The sequence below is a fragment of the Cervus canadensis genome, chromosome 25 (assembly GCF_019320065.1).
Source record: "Cervus canadensis isolate Bull #8, Minnesota chromosome 25, ASM1932006v1, whole genome shotgun sequence".
Taxonomy (NCBI): Eukaryota; Metazoa; Chordata; class Mammalia; order Artiodactyla; family Cervidae; genus Cervus; species Cervus canadensis.
The window spans coordinates 33,177,470-33,196,572 of NC_057410.1; the positions used below are offsets into that span (position 1 = coordinate 33,177,470).

At 40.9% G+C, this 19,103-nt stretch overlaps 1 long non-coding RNA gene across 2 annotated transcripts in view; it reads left to right on the top strand.

The window, feature by feature from the left end:
* Positions 1-19,103, top strand: part of LOC122427079 — a 168,428-nt gene that overhangs the window by 122,456 nt on the left and 26,869 nt on the right. For both annotated transcript variants that reach the window (XR_006265349.1, XR_006265350.1), the window contains one exon: positions 6,575-6,672. This is a non-coding gene — a long non-coding RNA (uncharacterized LOC122427079). The remainder of the gene's footprint in view (positions 1-6,574; positions 6,673-19,103) is intronic.

The following is a 19,103-nucleotide window of genomic DNA, read 5'->3' on the forward strand; positions in this document are numbered from 1 at the left end:
GATGCAACTTTTTTGATTCTTTGATTGTGTGAAAATCAGCACCTGCAAGTGGGATCTAAGTTTACACTTGAGTAATAATTTAATTAGATACAGAAAATATGAAATTCCACAGAATTTTAAAGGCAGTGTTTCTTTTTCCTGGTCATCTGTATTGCTGATGTGAAGTTTCGTGCCTGCTTGATTCTCATTCTTTGATGATCTGCTTTTTCTTTCTGCTCTTTTTCTTTCAGGAAAAGTTATCAATAGAGGCTTTTTTACAATCACTGGTGGGCTGCTCCAATCTGAAATGTTTAGTCTTTCAGCTATCCAAAATTTTCCTATATTAATCCCTTCCATTTTTTCTCCCTTCCATTTTTGCTACTTACTTTCCATAATTCCTGTTAATTGTCTATGAGTTCTCCTGATTCAGTCCTTTTGGCTTTTAAAATTTTGTTTTCTGCGAGAATTTCTCAATTCTATATTCTAAAACTTCTTTTTCCTTTGACAATCATATTCTTTAAATCAAGTTTCCTTCTTAATCTTTGTTCTTTTTTCATAGTATATTGTTCTTGTCTTATGGATGCAATGTATTCTTCAATCTTTCTAAGGATGTTAGTGTTTCCATAAAAATTTCTGTTCTTCACATTATCTCTTTTTATTTTGGAATCAATATTTCCTGTTTGTTTGTTTTGGTCAGAATATCTCACATTAGGCATTTATTCAAATGTATGGGAGTCTTGGGTTTTCTGTTCACATTTCAGAGTAAGGCAAACACCATGCCTGGGTTTATGATTTATATAGTAGTGAAATCAGCTGTGTCATAAATAGAATTTTAATTGATTTCCCCTATTTTTCAGTCTTATGTGTCATTCCAACCCCTAGTGCATCTGAATTTTCAGAATTCTGAGCATCTCAATGGTTCTTCTGGGTAGCTTATCTCCACCTCTCTTACTATACCACCTACTTCCCTTTTATTTTACTCTAAGCTCACTTCTTTATAAATATATGCCTTTCATCTGTTAGCGTATTTCCATCTACTTGTCATTTCCCCAAAATTTAAGTCTTCCATCAGCTAAAGACCACTATTTATTCTTATCTCATGAGTTTATACCTACTTGCATTCTTCACTGACATTTTAATGGGCTTCTGGATGGAAAAAAACATAAATACATGTGCACACTCTGTCATCTTTATCTGGAAGTCCATGTTAATTTTTGAATGTGTTATTTTATGATCTGAAACTTCTAAATGCATATTCAGTATTCATTTATAGCCCACGTCATTTGTAAGAATGTATTTTCAATGGACATATTTAAGATATCTTTTGGCATGTGTCATTTCACTGGCTATTTTCTTTTCTTTTTTTTTGGCTATTTTCTTAATACGTGAAGGTAGAATAACAAGTTGAACATTTGTTTAATCTTTTGAGGTATCAATTATTTCAACTGATTACATTTGTTCTTTAAATCAACACTGTGGAATAGGTATTGCCACAATCCCATTTTATAGATGAGGAATGGATTTGAATGATAAGCTTAAGATCTGGTGAGTGCTGGCCTGGTTCTTAGATCCAAACCTTTCATTTCTTTTCTATGAAGACATATTATGTCTCTTAGATACCACTTAGTAAAATCCAGTAAATACAACAGCATAAATAAATAATGTAATCTGCCTACAGAATAAATTCCTACACTCATAAAGCTTCATGTGTTATGTTTTAGTTCTACTGTTTTTTGTACTTTTAAAATAATATTTAAAACTATTCCTGAATATTTGTTAAGGATATTGCATTCCAAGCTTCTTCTCCCAGTGAACTCCTGGATAATCTCCACTGATAAAATAAGTCATGTTGCATAAAGGAAAAGCTATTCTTTCAAAATGTCAGGGGCAGAGCTAAGGTAGAGTCAGACTCTTCTGATTGTCTTCAACTATTATATGCCTTACTAAATTTTAGGTCAGATAATTTGGCTCTTAACATTTAAAACTGTATTAATTATGGGATTTTATAACAAGGTTATGCAGTGTATGTTTGCCAATTGGGAAAGAAAGATAATTATGCTTGAATGTAGGTCACATTTAAGAAACTCTCTTAGGCCTAATGGGAACCATTTTCCCTTAAAAATCAAGAATTAATGATATTGAAGAGAGTGGTGTCTCTCTCATCCTGTGACCCAGTTCTTCTGGTCCAAGATTTTTTTTCTCTGCCTCTTTTTGGTGGCTGTTGTTAGGAAGAGGTTGTTGTGTGTGCATGCTCAGTCATGTCTGACTCTTTTGGAATCCCATGGACTGTAACCTGCCAGGCTCCTCTGTCCGTGGGATTCTCCAGGCAAGAATACTGGAGTGGGTTGCCATTTCCTACTCCAGGGGATCTTCCTGACTCAGGGATCCAACCCATGTCACCTGGGTCTCCTGCATTGGCAGGTGGATTCTTTACCACTGAGCCATCAGGGAAGCCCTTCTTAGGAAAAGAAACTTGCATAATTTCCTATAGACAGTTTGGGCCAGCAGTGGTAGCTCCTGAACTGGGCCCTGTTAGTTGTAAGAAACTGGTGGATGAAGAATTATCAATGAAGATATTATAGAGACATTTTTAGGGTTGATATCATAAGCAGATAATTCTCCTAACTCCTCCCAAAGTGTTTTATGTTGATTTGTATGAGAAGGAGTCTTAGTCTTTGCCCTTGAAAAACTGCTGGTATGTCTAAATTGTCAATGTTTTTTGCTTTCTTTTTCTCCTGAGCTTTTTGAGTTTCAGCATTGTCAAATGGCAAATCTAACGAACATCATTTAAAATGGGAGTGAACTCTCCTCAAAACTAAGGACTTGATACAATTGTGTAGCATCTAAGGAGCATCTAGGCTCTGTTGTATCTAATTAACCATTTTAATTGAGGCATGAAAAAATGCTCCACTCAGGGATTTGCCAACCACTGCTCTACCCCTCCCAAACTCACCCCTCACCATCAGGATAAAGGCTACAACAAAATAATGGACTGTTTAAAATTCATTGCATGGTCAAAAAACAAAAAAAAACAAAAAAAAACAGTTTTCTAAAGGTATATCTGGGTTTCCTTGGAATGGTGCAAAAACTTTGATTTCACCATTGTAATTTAAGTGGCTTAGTGTTTTAACTTATGTTGGGACTGGGACAAAAATTGCTTTTTAAAAAAGAGATAGGAGATCTAAATTTTAATTTATAATTTTAAATGGGCTAGGATTTGTATCAATTTGAAATGTGCTTATTTTCAGTTATTGTTTCATCTTTTCCTTATCTTATTACTAATGGAATTTTATAGTCAACCAGTAGCTATTGAAATATTCTGAGGATGATTTTATAGTTGTGTTTCTTTGTCTCCTTTCCATTTTTAAAGAATTAAGCTACTTTAACAAGCTGCTTTAAGGAATTAATAGTATCATAGAACACACTGTATGTTAAGATTATCAGGCATTTTTCACTACAGGTGCATATGAAGCCTTAGAAAGATATTTGAAGGATAATTGGGGCATTGGAAAGGTGTGGTCCTGAAGTAACTCCCCTGATTGGGTCCCTCAACCTTACCTCCAAGCAGTTACTAGGCCCACAGGACTGATGTTTAGCTAGCTGGAATTCAGAAGTGAGAAAATAGGCCTGGTTCTTCCCAGGTCTATTCAGACCCATTTGCTGTTAATTGCCACTTTAGAGTTCTTTTTTAATGGTGCATGATACCAGTGTGAGAGTTGGACCATAAAGAAGGCTGAGCACCGAAGAATAGATGCTTTCAAATTGTGGTGCTGGAGAGGACTCTTGAGAGTCCGTTGGACAGCAAGGAGATCAAACCAGTCAATCTTAAATGAAATCAACTCTGTATATTCATTGGAAGGACTGATGCTGAAGCTGAAGCTCCTATACTTTGGCCACTTGATGTGAAGAGTCAACTCATTGGAGGAGACCCTGATGCTGGGAAAAACTGAAGGCAGGAAGACAAGGTGGGGACAGGGGATGACATGATTGGATGGCATCACTGACTCAATGGAAATGAACTTGGGCAAACTCCAGGAGATAGTGAGGGGCAGGGAGGTGTGCTGCAGTCCATCAGGTCGCAAAGAGTCAGACACAACTTAGTGACGGAATAAAAACAACATGAGCAGTGTGTGAGTTCCTTAGGGTTTTGAGCCTTCTGTGAATGTGAAACTCTGAGATCAGCTCTTAGAAATAGGTGAGCTGTGGTACAGTGATCCGGCTGCTGCTTGCCTTTGGGGTGCAGTATGCTTAGCTAATCCTATCAACTATAATTCTAACTGGGTGGCTCTTGTTAAATCTTTGTGCAAAAGATGTAATCTTTAGGTGAAGGATACATGAAGAAAGTACTCCAGTCATTCTTGACACTTCCCAGGTCATAAAGCAAGAACGTGATTTATTTTTCTAAACAATATTTATAAGGTACCCAGACGGATCTCCACTTGAAGGATGAGGTTGGAATCTAACCAGGATAGTAGAAACACTGCCTTTATCAAAAAGGGCATTGTTCAGGGTTGTAAGGCAGGATGAAGAAGTAACGAATGTCATGCTTTAAAGACATGTCTAATTGCTAGGAGATCATTCAGGTAGCAACCCTATAGCTCTGCCCCAGTGAAAAACATCTACTTCTGCTTTATTGACTACCATAAAGCCTTTGACTGTGTGGATCACAACAAACTGTGGAAAATTCTTAAAAGAGATGAGGATACCAGACCACCTGACCTGCCTCCTGAGAAACCTATATGCAGGTCAAGAAGCAACAGTTAGAACTGGACATGAAACAACAGACTGGTTCCAAATAGGAAAAGGAGTACCTCAAGGCTGTATATTGTCACCCTGCTTATTTAACTTATATGCAGAGTACATCATGAGAAACGCTGGGCTGGATGAAGCACAAGCTGGAATCAAGATTGCTGGGAGAAATATCAATAACCTCAGATATGCAGATGACACCACCCTTATGGCAGAAAGTGAAGAAGAACTAAAGAGCCTCTGATGAAAGTGAAAGAGGAGTGTGAAAAGTTGGCTTAAAGCTCAACATTCAGAAAACTAAGGTCGTGGCATCTAGTCCCATCATTTCATGGCAAATTGATGGTGAAACAATGGAAGCAGTGAGACAGTTGGATTTTCTTGGGCTCCAAATTACTGCAGGTGGTAAGTTCGGTCATGAAATTAAAGGATGCTTGCTGCTTGAAAGAAAAGCTGTGACCAACCTAGACAGCATATTAACAAGCAGAGACATTACTTTGCCAACAAAGGTCCATCTAGTTAAAGCTATGGTTTTTCCAGTGGTCATGTATGGATGTGAGAGTTGGACTATAAAGAAAGCTGAGTGCCAAAGAATTGATGCATTTGAACTGTGGTGTTGGAGAAGACTCTTGAGAGTCCCTTGAACTGCAAGGAGATCCAACCAATCAATCCTAAAGGAAGTCAACCCTGAATATTCATTGGAGGGACTGATGCTGAAGCTGAAACTCCAATACTTTGGCCATCTGATGAGAAGAGCTGACTCATTGGAAGAGATCCTGATGATGGGAAAGATCAAAGCTGGGATGAGAAGGGGATGACAGAGGATGAGATGGTTGCATGGCATCACTGAATCAATGGACATGACTTTGAGCAAGCTTTGGGAGTTGGTGACAGACAGTGAAGCCTGGCATGCTTCAGTCCGTGGGGTCTCAAAGAGTGGGACATGTTTGAGTGACTGAACTGACCTGAATGATCTTTGGGAAGACATTCTTAAATGCTGGAGAGGAGCAAGATTTATAAAGGGGAAGGACTGTGTTTCTCCGTGTCTCTTTAAATTTTTTTTAAAGTCTTAGGATGACTTGTTAGTGTATGTACATGACAGAATAAATTTAAGTGTTTCTGGTACTCTAAGACTTTGTAAATAAGGGAATTTTAGGTAGGTCTACAGGAATATGAGGAAAGTTGGATAAAGAGTCTCACAGGGTGGAAATAAGTTAAAGATTCTTCCTTTCCCTATTTGAATAACATTCACTGGTTTGAAATTATAATTGTGGGAACTTGGGAGAGAACTTTAAACTCAAGAGCGAGATGTCTGTCTTAATATTCAACACAGCAAGTTATGTCTATGAGGAGATGAGTAATTTTTGGATGATTTTTGTGTTTTAAAACACTGTGTTTGGTAACCCTGTTATAAACTTTTGGGTATCTGCTGCACTCCGTAAAATAACTAAAACAGTTTGGATTTTTTTTTTAATGGCAAGAGCCACTATATGCTGTAGCACTTGGATCTGATCCATAATGCTTCATAGTCTAACAGCAATCTCTAGAGCCCAGAGCCCTGGGACTGATTCCAACCAAACAGTAGGTCAGCACTGGAAAAGAAAGAAACTGTTGCCCAGATTGCCACAAATGGAAATGAGAGAAGAGAAATGCTTATCAGGGTAAATAAACTCAAAGCCTTATTATTAGGAAGGGAGCGGCAAGGGGGCAGAAGGAGAAATAGACATAGGGCTGACATTTACTGAGGACTCACTCCATGTCTCATTTATTGTTAAATGCTTTTGTGTATTATAGTAGTTCACCTAATCCTCACTGAATCCTAAAGGTTGTATTATGTTCATCATTACAGATAAAGGAAGCTGAAGAGAGAGGTTACAATACTTGCCCAAGGTCACAAAGCAAGCATATGGTGATGTTTGTTAACTCAGGTGACTGACTCTGCCACAGGTAGGTGTAATTTAGGTGGGTTATTTGTGTCATTAGTGTCTGTTAGTACACCCGTAACAGTTTAGATCAATGTACTGTGGCTAAGGGTGATCAAATCATCCTGTTTTCTGAAGCTTTGAAAAGTCGAGGTAGAGATTCATGGAACCTTGATAATCAGAAGTATTGATACACCCTTGGCTTTGTTCACTCATTCACCAAGTATTTATTGAGGTCCAACTGCATGCCAGGTACTGAGCTGAGTAATGGTCCCACAGCAGGAGATGCAATTCTTATACTCTGGAAACAGTAGACAAGAGGTGAATACATTCACGTTCATGAAGGGACTAGTTCAGTGAGTGGAAATGTCATGTTATCCTGATGTACTAGGTTGCCATGGGAATGAGATGCACAAGTGATCTGAATGTTCTGGTTACCTACATAGACTTTACAGAAGTGGACCTGGCCTCACTGCATGGCACATCCACAGATGAGCATGCCCTCATTCATGGGTTGTTTCATCCATGGATTTGCTGCTGTAAAATTGTCCTCCTCATCCTTCTCTGTATACACCACTCACCCTGTTGGTCCTCCCATTTTTCTCCTAGTCTTTTCCTCTGGGGGATTTGCTTGATTCCACTGATAATGTAGAGCACTTCGGTAGGGCTGTATCATCTCCATTTGGGATGGGAGTAGTTTTTTCAAGAAAGGGAATGGAGTTTTCTTCTTTTAAAGGTCTTTAAAAGGTCACAAGAGATTTAGAATGCCCTTGAAAACATATAAATTATAAACTTGCAAGTTAATATAATAATATTTATTTAATAATCTATCAAACAATGCTGAATGTTTTTAAAGGTATATACATTATATGCAGAAAAAACTTATAGAAAAAGACACACCAGACCCTGGGGAGAAAGTTGGGATTGCAGCTGATGGCCAAATGGGATTTTGTCTAATTCATGCTATTATAAAATTTTATCTGGAGAATGTATTTGCATATTTTTTTTTTGCAAATTATTTTTATAATAAAAAATGATAATGTGAAAAGAGGTAACTTGAATGGAGAGCAGCTAGGAAGCTCTTGTAATAGTACAGAAAAGAGATGATTAAGACCTGAAATAAAAATGAAGACAGTGTTGCCTAGGGATTGAGAACCAGAGCTCTGAATCTAGACTGCTTGGTCTCAAATGTCTGCCCTGACACTCACTAGCTGTGTACCAGCTGGATAGATTACCTAACCTATTGTGTCATGGCCATTTCATCTATAAATGAATATGTAAAAAAAATAACACCTACTCATAGTGTTGTCATGATAATTAAGTGGCTTAGTATATATCAAGTGCTTAAAACAATGGTTAGTAAGTCCTCTGTTAATACGGCCACTATTTTAGAGGGGAATAGACAGCATTTGGTTGGGAGGAGTGGAAAGCGATGAATAACTGAAGATGCTAGTATCTTGGATACCAAATTGATGCTGAATATTTTGTCTTGTGCATCATCATGCTTTTATGAGCATCACTTCCCACTGGTTGCCCTGAGGTCATAGGGGTATAGAATGTCATAATGTCTCTCTATTAATTCTGTGGCAGGTACTGGAAGTTGGTTTTCTAATTATGAATTGCAGTCTGGAATGAGATGATTATATCACTTAGCCTCCTGTCTAGTGCTCTAATTAGTAAGTTGGTAACCATATCACTTATCTTTAGTGCTTGGATATATTTTTTCTATTAATAATGTGACAATACACATTTCAACAGACATGCAAGTTCCCTTCTCCACTTTTCCTGGCTTATCCTAAAGCATTTTTCAGTCTCTGATAAATCTGCTCCCCTAGATAATGTTTTGGGGAAACAAGACAGGTCAAAGGAAAAACATTACCTCTCAGAGTCCAATTGTGTGAAAACACAAAGATTAATATCACTCAGGGGGCAGTGGGCGCTGCTGTGACTCTGGCACGCTGCCTATCTCTCCGAATTATTTTAAGGATTCAATGAGCAAAAGTATGCTTTAAGAAAATATCAAAGACTGTACACATGAGTATTTTATCTGTTGGCTTTCAATTTGTCATTTTTTTCTATTCTGCACGATAACACTGTAGAGAAAATTCTAGATGGCTACATTCAAAAAACCAGCTTTCACTGAGTTCACATTTCTCTTCAGTTTTATCTACCTGTCTCACCTTTGAATTTACTAACTCTTGAGTAATTGTTTAAGTCTTGACATTTTATTCTCTGCAATTTTTAGAACTCTGCTAGGATAGCTGCCGAATCTTTGGAAAAGGGTTAATATTTAGTTTAGATGTTATCCTCCCTTCTCTATCCAATGTATATCTACATGTTTTTTCTCTAGTTATGACCCTAAATGACACTTTGATGGCATTAAGGCCTTTTCACCTGTGCTTAGGAAGCTCTTTGAGCGTTTCTTGAAGATCTTAATGTGGCTTGTAGTTGCCTTGATTTAGGTCATAATCTAGCCCATTTTCTAGCCTGTTTCATGCGTGCCTGCTTAGTTGCTCAGTCATGTCTGACACTTGGCAACCCCGTGGGCTGTAGCCCACAAGGCTTCTCTGTCCATGGGATTCTCCAGGAAAGAATACCAGAATGGGTTGCCATTTCCTCCTCCAGGGGATCTATCTGACCCGGGGATCCAACACACGTCTCCTGCAGTGTGGATTCTTTACTGGCTGAGCCTTCAGGAAAGCCTAGCCTCATAGGTAGATCTAAAATAATGTAATTCCACTCCTTTTTCTGTGCAGGCCCATATTCCAGGTCATAATGCCTTTATACTCCCTACCATAAGAAAAAAATTCTTCTGTTATTGATTGTTTTCTTCTTCTTATTTGTAAACCTGGAGTATTACTTTATACATTTCTGGGTTTTCGCTTCTACTGGATTTTGCTCACTTATATATCAGAAAATATCTTAATACGTTATTATAAATTTAAAGATGTATTTCTCAAGTGAGAAGATACTGATATTTTGTGAAATTCTAAAGTGTGCCTTAAAAAAAAATAACACTTTACTGAGGTATAATTGGCATAAAATAAACTGTACACATTTCAAATGCCCAACTGGAAAACAACTTTTGAGTAATAAATTCAATTCATTTTCCATAGAAACTCCAATTTAGGTACCAGCCTATCTTTCTTCTTGTCTTCAAAGCTAAGCATCTGAATTACTCATCTTCCAGTAGTTCTCAGTCCCTCTCAATCAGGTTTTTGTTCTCATTCCTCAGGTGAAATTGCTGTGGCAAGACTCCACTGCCAAATCCAGTGGACATTTTCCAGTCTTTTCAACTTGGATTCTTTGGGACTCTTGCCGTCACTGACCATTCTCTACCATGTTGAGTGTCACCTTTCTTGGCATCCACAGGGACACACTCCTCTGGTCCCTCTCCCACCACAAATGTGGTCCCTCCTCATCCTCCTTTCCCTCCCCGGCCCTGAAGCGGTGCAAGTGCCGTGGCTCTACCCTTTGCTACTCATCATCTCGACATCTGCACTCCCCCTGAGTGAGCGCATGCACTCAATTTGTCATCCTGAACAGATGCTGACAAGTTACAAATGAACAATTACAGCATAAACTCCTTTTCTGACATCCTATCCATACACATAAACTTCTTATTGGACATTTCTACTTGCATATACCTTAGGTATACAAATTTAGTATTTTTAAAACTTATTACCATTTTTCAAAACCCTTCTCTTCCTTCTCTGTTCCTTAGCCTAAGACATAGGCCTTTTCTTTGGGCAGATTACAGTGTTGGTGGGAAAACAACATAGAAGTGTGTGAAGCAATCACAAACAAGCTTGTGTTGTTTATGCCAGTTTGGTATCATGAAGCGGCAAAGGACTCTAGTGGTAGTAGTGTTAGTTGCTCAGTCTTATCCGACTCTTTGCGACCACTTGGACAGTAGCCTGCCAGACTCCTCTTTGCAAGGGATTCTCCAGGCAAGAATACAGGAGTGGATTGCCATTCCCTTCTCCTGGGGATCTTCCTGACCCAGGGATTGAACCTGGGTCTTCTGCATTGCAGGCAGGTTCTTTACCCTCTGAGCCATCAGGGAAGCCCAAAGACTCAGTGGTCCTACACAACTGTTTGGGGACGAGAACCCTCACAACTGAATTCCTGGTGAAAGGGAAGGATGGATGGATGCAGAGTATTCCGAGATGCAAGAATGCCAAAATGAGGCAAGAGATGTCAAAAAAGCCTTCACAGAGCCCACGCATCTTCATTCCTTCATTTACTCAACAGCTGCCTGTTGAGAATATTCCATGTGTTGTGAACTCTTAGGTTCTGGAGAAGCATTAGTGGAGAAGAGGCAAGACTCTTGCTCTCATGGAGCTTATTATATATTCTAACTGGAAGAATCAGACACTAAATATGTAAAACATTAATAAAAATATAAGGCTTCCCAGGTGGTGCAGTGATAAAGAATCCTCCTGCCAGTGCAGGAGATGCAGATTCTATCCCTGGGTCGGGAAGATCCCCTAGTGTAGGAAATGGCAACCCACTCCAGTATGCTTGCCTAGAAAATTTCATGGACAGAGAAGCCTGGTGGGCTATAGTCCATGAGGTCTTAAAGAGTCAGACATGACTGAGCACGCACACACAGTCATAAAAATAAAGCTTTAGAGATAAGTACTCCGGGGCAATTAATAGTATAATAAACTAGAAAATGATGGAATGGTGGGGAGGAGTCTGTTAGAACTTAGGATGAGGGAACCCTTTCAGTGATATTTGAGCTGTTTGTTGAATGAGTAAATGAATCTTCCTCTCTTCTTTACCTCTAAAGAGCAAAAGGTTTCAAAACCAAATTGCATCTTTAAAAGGAACCCACAGAGTGAATTTCAGGCACTGTGAGTTTTTTTGAAGTCTTCACAGCAAATTCAGAACAAATGTTTCTCTGTTTCACTTTCTCTTCTTCAGAATTTCAGATAAGATGCAGATTTACTGGGCTTGTGTCTCTCACTCAAATACTGCGTTTGTGCTGAGGAAACTGAAGCGTTCTCAGTAAAGAGACCTCTGTCTGGAGTGTCTGTGCTGTGAAATCCTTAGCAGTGTGCAGATGTTGGCCTCCTATTTATCTTTGATGGTATCCCCAGATTCTACAAGTTCGGCAACATATAAAGAAAAAAATAGAAGTCTTTGATTTATAAGTGGCGTCCTGCATGTTTATTCAGGGAATTGAATTCAGGAAGCTCATTTCTGGGAAAACAGCAATAATTAAGACAAATTCACATAAAGGTCTTACCTTCTAGCAGAAGGAAGCAGACAATAAACAAGTAAACAAATAAAAATAAAATGTCAGAGTGATAAATACTAGTGATAAAATAATGGGAGGAGGATAAGGAGAGAAAAAGTCATGGAGAGAGAGCAATCTTAGAAGGTATCTCCTGGGACAGCGGTCCCCAACCATTTTGGCACCAGGAATGGGTTTCAGGGAAGATGATTTTTGTACGAACTGAGGTGGGGATGGTTTGGGGATGATTCAAGTACATTACATTTTTTTGTGCGCTTTATTTCTATTGTGATTGCCTCAGCTCCACTTCAGATCTTCAGACACTAGATTCTGCAAATTAGGGACTCCTGTCCTGGGAGGTGATATTTGTGTGGAGACCCAAGAGATGAGAAGGTACCAGCCACAGGTGGAAAGGTAGAGCTGCAAACCAGTCAGCTAAGAGTCTGGTTTATTCAGCAGGGGGATAACTTCTCATTTCAGTACTTTGCTGTTTATACCACAGCACTTTCACAAGCATGACATTTAGACCAGAAAGGGAAGTCCATTTGACCTATAGATCTCTTACCTTAAGGATTTTTTTTTCCCTAAAGTTGTCTTATGATCTTGAATGAACTGATGTCCTCAAAAAGTGCATACTCAATTCCATCGTTGGAGACAAGATTCATAAAGACTTGGTGTTCCACGTATTTAGTTTTGCTATGAAAGCAGCAGAAGGATAAGAAAATGTAATACAAAGGTAGTCCTTTACGGTCTCACTGACTTTAAATTCAGTAAAATAAAATGGAAGAGCGTGAATGTGTACTTGGCCTTGGTAGAGGGAGGAAGGAGAGCATCTCTCCTTGAAGGTCGCTTTTTCTGAGCTCATGTCTCTGCTCCACCGTTGGAAAGCCCACAGCTCCCCTTGGCGGTTATAACTTTTCACATGAAATAAGGAAAAAGAACTAGGACTTGCTACCCCTGAAGAGAAGCCAGAAGCCATTAGTATTTGGTTTTCATTGCTTTTGGTTTCTTTTTGAAGATGCTTGTTCTTGGAGAAGGCATGATGCTGACCTGGGGAATTTTTGCTTGAGGTTTTCAGGTGACCCAGATGAGCTGGCTGATGAGACAGAAATCTTTTCTTTAAAAGGCATTTTGGGGAGAAGATAGGGTTTGGAGTGAGAGCTTGGGAATTGAGTCCTGTCACTATTACACTTGTTTGACTTTCAGTGAATCACAAAACTCATCTTCTGGGACAGTGAGGATGAGGCGATGACTCTGTGTTTGGTAATTGCAAGACACCTTGAAAATATTGCTTATTGGTTATTACTGTTCTCATTATCATTGTTTTTATTCTCCTGGTAGACTTCTCCCAGTGACTCATTTTACTCAACAAACTTAACAATTTGAGGTTTTCTGTACTGTCCTGTTTGAAGGAATGTGTCCTAATTAATTCAACACACAAATATTTAAATTTGAGAAAAAAGAAAAATAAATATTAGAAGGTGTTAACAAAACAGGTGAGGCATTAGTCTAAGGTGGGTTGGGGAAAAAGCCAGGAAAAAAGCATAAGTCAACAGTTAAAAGAATGTAACAGAGGGTATGAAGGGTGAATTCTGCCAGGAAGAACCACGGATATGTGGTGGCTTAGAGAGCACTCAGTTACGTACTCAGAGGTTAACAGACAGAGCAGACGCCTGGCCCGGAAGTGGCCTGACCGCCTGTGCAGGGGCAGGCGTGGGACCACGTGGGCGGGACGTCCAACGAAAGCGGCACGTACATCTGTGTCTCTAAGCGTGGAGGCAGTCAGCTGTGCTTCCCAGTTTAGCTGTCAACATCACAGGGCCAAGAGCAGGAAGGAAGGGCAAGTCCCCACAGGCCCAGGGATGGGGCACCGGAGTGAATGATAATAACAGCTCCTGGCAGCCAGGCAGCAGCTAATCAGGACCAGAAAATCTGGTGTCAGTAGCAGGGTCCCTGAAAGCTTTCCCACCATGACTCTATTACTCCCAGATCCATAACCAAACTCACACACATGCGCGTGCACACCACACACACACACACCACCCCCTCTCCCTTTTATTAAAAACGACAGCTATTTATCAAGCATAGCCACAAGAGTCAGAAGGCCTGTTTTGAGTCCTGGTTCTGCCATCTATTGGCTGCGTGACCTTGGGAACGTTTCTCAAAGCCTCTATAACATGGGTCTGCAGACTGCAGGGCTCCCCAGGACAAGGGTGCTGAGAGGAGTCAGTGAGATCATGTACAGGCGGTGTTGCAGAGCTTGGCACATCATAGATACTCAATAATTAGGATGCATGAAAATGGAACCAGTGCTGGAGCCAAAACTGGGCCCACACTGGAGAGTCAAGATATTTCCCACAGTAAAGATGTCCTTGAACTTGGAACAGCAGCAGGACTCTGTTCATGCTGCATCTCATGGGGTGAGGTGAGTTACCTGTATGTCTGGACTGCCTGCCTCAGGGTGGGTCTGTAGGTTGGCACAGGGTTGTACTCCAGGTGAAGGGCAGGAAGAGGGATATAGGATCTGGAAACCGGGAGGGTCCTAGCACACTGCCAGGCAGAGGTGTGCGCGTTCTAGAATGGAGGAAGGCTGTGGCAGGGCCAAAAGCACATAGACAGGCCAGGAAGCCAGAAAACAAGGGCTGAGAGGTCAGGGGACCACTAAGAGGTGAAATCAGTGAGCCAACAAAGAGGTCCGGGCATAAAATTCCAGAGAGGTGGAGTTTGGCTGAAAAGACAAGCAAGCTTGAATGAGAACTCTTCAGGATCTGAGAGACTTAATTGTTGGTTTAGGAATAGATGATGAAATGAAAGTGAGGGTGAAATTAAATGAGCAAGAGAGAGCGAGATTGATGGAACAAATCTATGTAGGAGACCGAGAGGGATCACCTAGTTAGGTAGACTGACTTTTGGAATGAAGGAAGCTTTCCTCTCCCAAAAAGGCGGGTGAAGATGTAGAGAAACAGTGAGATAGAGAAGAGAGAAGTTGATGGAGCCTGTATCTCGTGGCCTCAGTCTCAGAGAAAAAGGAGACAAAGGCGTCTGGTGGGGAGGGTGGGGGCAGTGAGGCAAAGGCTTAAGGAAAAGTGTCAAATAGTGCCTGGGGAATTTGGTAGGAAGCCAACTGAAGATGAATCCCTCCCCTGTAGTGACTTCAGCATGTCTGGAATGCACCTAGCCAGGCTGCCTCATAAGGAAACTGAAAGTTGTCTATACCCAGGGCCTCAAATAGCAAAACCAAGCTCATCCTCCCCTGCTCCAGCTGATACAAAGCGCCCACACCTACTGTCCCCACTTCCTACCACAAACTCTCCCCTCCACACCCACTCCCCTCTCCAGACCCTACTGTCAGAGGCTGTCCAGGCAGCCTGGAGGCCATGATCCCTTTTCTCAGTTCTTATTGCTGTCCCTAGAGAATAAATATCTTTTCTTCTCCCTTCCCCTTACTTTCGCTCCCTTTCTCTGATGTCTTCAATGTTTTTGTTTAGACCAGCGTTTCTCAAATATGCGTACAAATCGCCTAGGGCAGTTTGGTAAAATGCATATCTTAATTCTGGAAGTCCTCCGAATCTACATTTGTAACAAATTCCAGGTGGTGCTGGTGTAGCAGGCTCTTGTGCCAGTTCCATGACAGGTTTCTAATTTTTCCCTCACCACAGTTACATTGCTGCTGTTTCTCCCACTGTATTTTGAGCTAGTTGAGGGTGGCCTTGGTATCTTTGTACATCTCTTTATTCTCCCAAGTGCCTGGCGCATTGTCTTGTTCCTGGTGCCCAGTAAGTACCTGGGATTCATGACATATGCTGAAACTATCTACTTTGTGTCAGGGCTTTTTTCCTCCCATATTTTTTCTTTATCACTGTCTCATTTCGCTTCACCTGAAATGTGTCACCTCAGCCCTGGGCCCGGTGTGTCACTGGAAGGAATCTCCATACTAAAATGTTAACTTGAACTATTACTTATCTCAAGAATATTTGAAGGAGAAATATCCACTTAGAGGTCAGTGTCTAACACACGATATACAAATCATCTATGCAGTGTTTCTCGTGTTCCTCTAGGTAATTAATTTCATAGTGTCTTGCTGAGTAACAACTCTCCTGACAATATTTGAAGCAGGGGAAAAGCATTCCCACCACAGAATGTTATTTAGAATTTTCAGAAACTGAAAACCCCTCATTATCAGAATGGTATGTGTTAGAAAGTGTTAAGTCACTCAGTCGTGTCTGATTCTTTGCGACTGCATGGACTGTATCCCTACAGGCTACTCTGTCCATGAAATTCTCCAGGCAAGAATACTGGAGTGGGGTGCCATGCCCTCCTCCAGGGGATCTGCCCAAGCCTGGGGTCGAATCCAGGTCTCCTGCTTTGCAGGTGGATTCTTTACTGTCTGAGCCACCAGGGAAACCCATGAATAATGGAGTGGGGAGCTATCCCTTCTCCAGGGGATCTTCTGACCCAGGAGTCAAACTGGGGTCTCCTCTGTGCAGGTGGATTCTTACCAGCTGAGCTACCCAGGAATCCCTCAGAATGGTATAGGTACTTACAATTCTTCTTTTGCCTTTGCTTCTGAATAACTTCCCACTCATCTCATAACCTGGAGGGGGAATTTGGTGATTCAGGCTTCACAACTTCCCACCTTCCCCCTCTCCTGGAACTTCACTGAACATGCTGATTTGAGTTCTCTCCATGGTCCATATAGCATCATGTAATATGCTCAGTCTTGGAAAATGGCAACAGCAATGACAAAATCCCTTCTGATTCTTCCCAGTGAAATTCCCGCCTGTGTCCCCCCGTGCTTCTCCTGAGGGCTTGTGCTGCTTTCTGCTTCGGTTGCTGCTTTTGAGAATTGATAGACCTTGTAGTCAAAGCATGAGCCTCCCAGGTGGTGCTCGTGGTAAAAAACCCACCTGCCAATGCAGGAGACATAAGAGACATGGGTTCAGTTCCTGGGTTGGGAAGATCCCCTGCTGGAGGGCATGACAACCCACTGCAGTATTTTTGCCTAGAGAACCCCACAGCCGGAGGAGCCTGGAAGGCTACAGTTCATAGGGCTAGGGCTTTACAGAGTTGGACATGGCCGAAGCAACTTAACATGCATGCACCTAATCAATGCATAGCCAGCTCTCCACCCATGGCTCCCCTTCAGCCAGTTCTGATGCTGCTGGAAAGGGAGGGAGCAATCAGTTCATTTTACAGAGGAGGTCACTTATTTTAGTTTTCTTTATCATCTGAAATACGGCTTCCTGGAGGGATATTTTTGACCCTCTGTGAGCCTCTTTCATCCTAAGTGTCTCTCTGCCCTCTCAGTCCTCCAGCTTGTGCTCCTCTCTGCAGTACATGCTTCAATGACTGTAAGGGAATAGAGAAACTGGATTCTCAGAAGGATTCTAAGACCTTCAACACTCAAGCGGTAAAGACATATTTGAACAGAGGGGTCTTTTCAGGTCCTTGAACCCACTCTATGTAGCCAGTCATTCCCTATGTGTATGTGCTAAGACGATTCAGTCATGTCCAACTCTTTGTGACCCTATGTACTGTAGCCTACCAGGCTCCTCTGTCCTTGGGATTTTCCAGGCAAGAATAACTGGAGAGGGTTGCCATGCCCTCCTTCTGGGGATCTTCCCAACCCAGGGATCGAACCCGCATCTTTTATGTCTCCTGCATTGGCCAGTGGATTCTTTTACCACTAGCACACCTGGGAAGCCCAGTCATTCCCTACACCTGTGCCTAAATTTCACTCTGACTGGAGGAGACCATCTCATTGAATGAATCATAACTTTTGGATCTCCTAGTCACAGTAGCATCATGTAGGCACAATAAAATTTCTGACTGTGGCTCTTTATCAGACTACTTAGCGCTTCCCACCTTGAACCACTGATGTTTAGAGCTGAATGTGATGTAGTACGTAGGGCAATTTTCCAATAGAATATCATAGATTGAGACAGAGAAGCCTTCAGAACTCTGTTCTTCAAAGAATCCTTGCCAATCATTTCAACCTTCCAATGTCCACCTTAGTTTTTATTCCATTCACTTTAATTACCATTTGCCCTTATCATAAAACACATGCGTCTTTGTGCATCAATATCATGCTTTATGTGATGGGGGAGGCTGCCACTCAGCCATTTAAAAAGACCTGTCTTTAAAAAGGACATGTTCAGGGTGTGGCCAAAGGCTCGTCTGAAACCCTAGAAATTGTAGGTGGAAAGTATTTCATGGGTTGTTTGAGCAAGGCTGCCTGGGGGAATTATAAGAGTCCAGAGCAATAACTATCATGTAGGCTGTTTCAGAAATTAACTGAACGGGAAAATAGATGCCATCTGACTTGCTTAAGTGTAAGGACAGGGAGCATATGGGCCCAAATTTGGCTTCAATTTCACTTTGAAGTTAATGGGCGTGGCAAGTGCTTATCTAATTGTGACACTTGGACCAGTGTATTTTGCACATTCAGGATTTTGTAATGAGATACAGTGACTATTTATGTTCTGTACTCTTCCCCAGAGACTGCAAAAATACCCTTTGCTCAACTCTGTCTAATCATTGCATGTGTCAACAGGCAAAGGTAATGACAAAAGGTAAGTTTATGGAGCAATAACCCTGTTAGTTGGTATAAAAGAGCTATTCCTGGAAAAAAGATTTAAGTAATCATGAACTTCAGTCTGACTGAGAGGGCCTCAGTAGCTTGGTGATCCTAACATAACCATCTTTGGTCAGATTGGTAGTCAATGTAGAAGTGAGGGGTAGGTGGGAAGGTGCAGTTGATGGTTATTTAACATATAGAACATGAGTCTCATGTTATTTCTTTCCAGGTCAAGTTTAAATTTCTAAATCTGGTGTCTCTGTCCACTATAACACTCACTGGTCACTTTCTAAATCAAGGTCTATTTATTAAACACTTACCAAATACCTACTAAATTCTAGATGCTGGGTTGGACCTTGGAGAGTCAAAAATAAGTGTGACTGAGCTTTAGGAGTTCTCTATCTAATACTGAATCCCTTCACCACAGTTCGCCTGGAATGTGATTCACAAACTTACTCATGGACTCATCACTGTCGCTTTTAAAATAGTGATGCCTGGATCTCTCCCTAGATATGTCAAATGAGAATCTCTGGAACTGCGCTCCCAAAGCTGTGTATCTCACAGGTTCTCAAGACAATTCTTTTTTCCCCCAAGACAATTCTTTTTTTAAATTTTTAAAAATTTTTTTCATTTATTT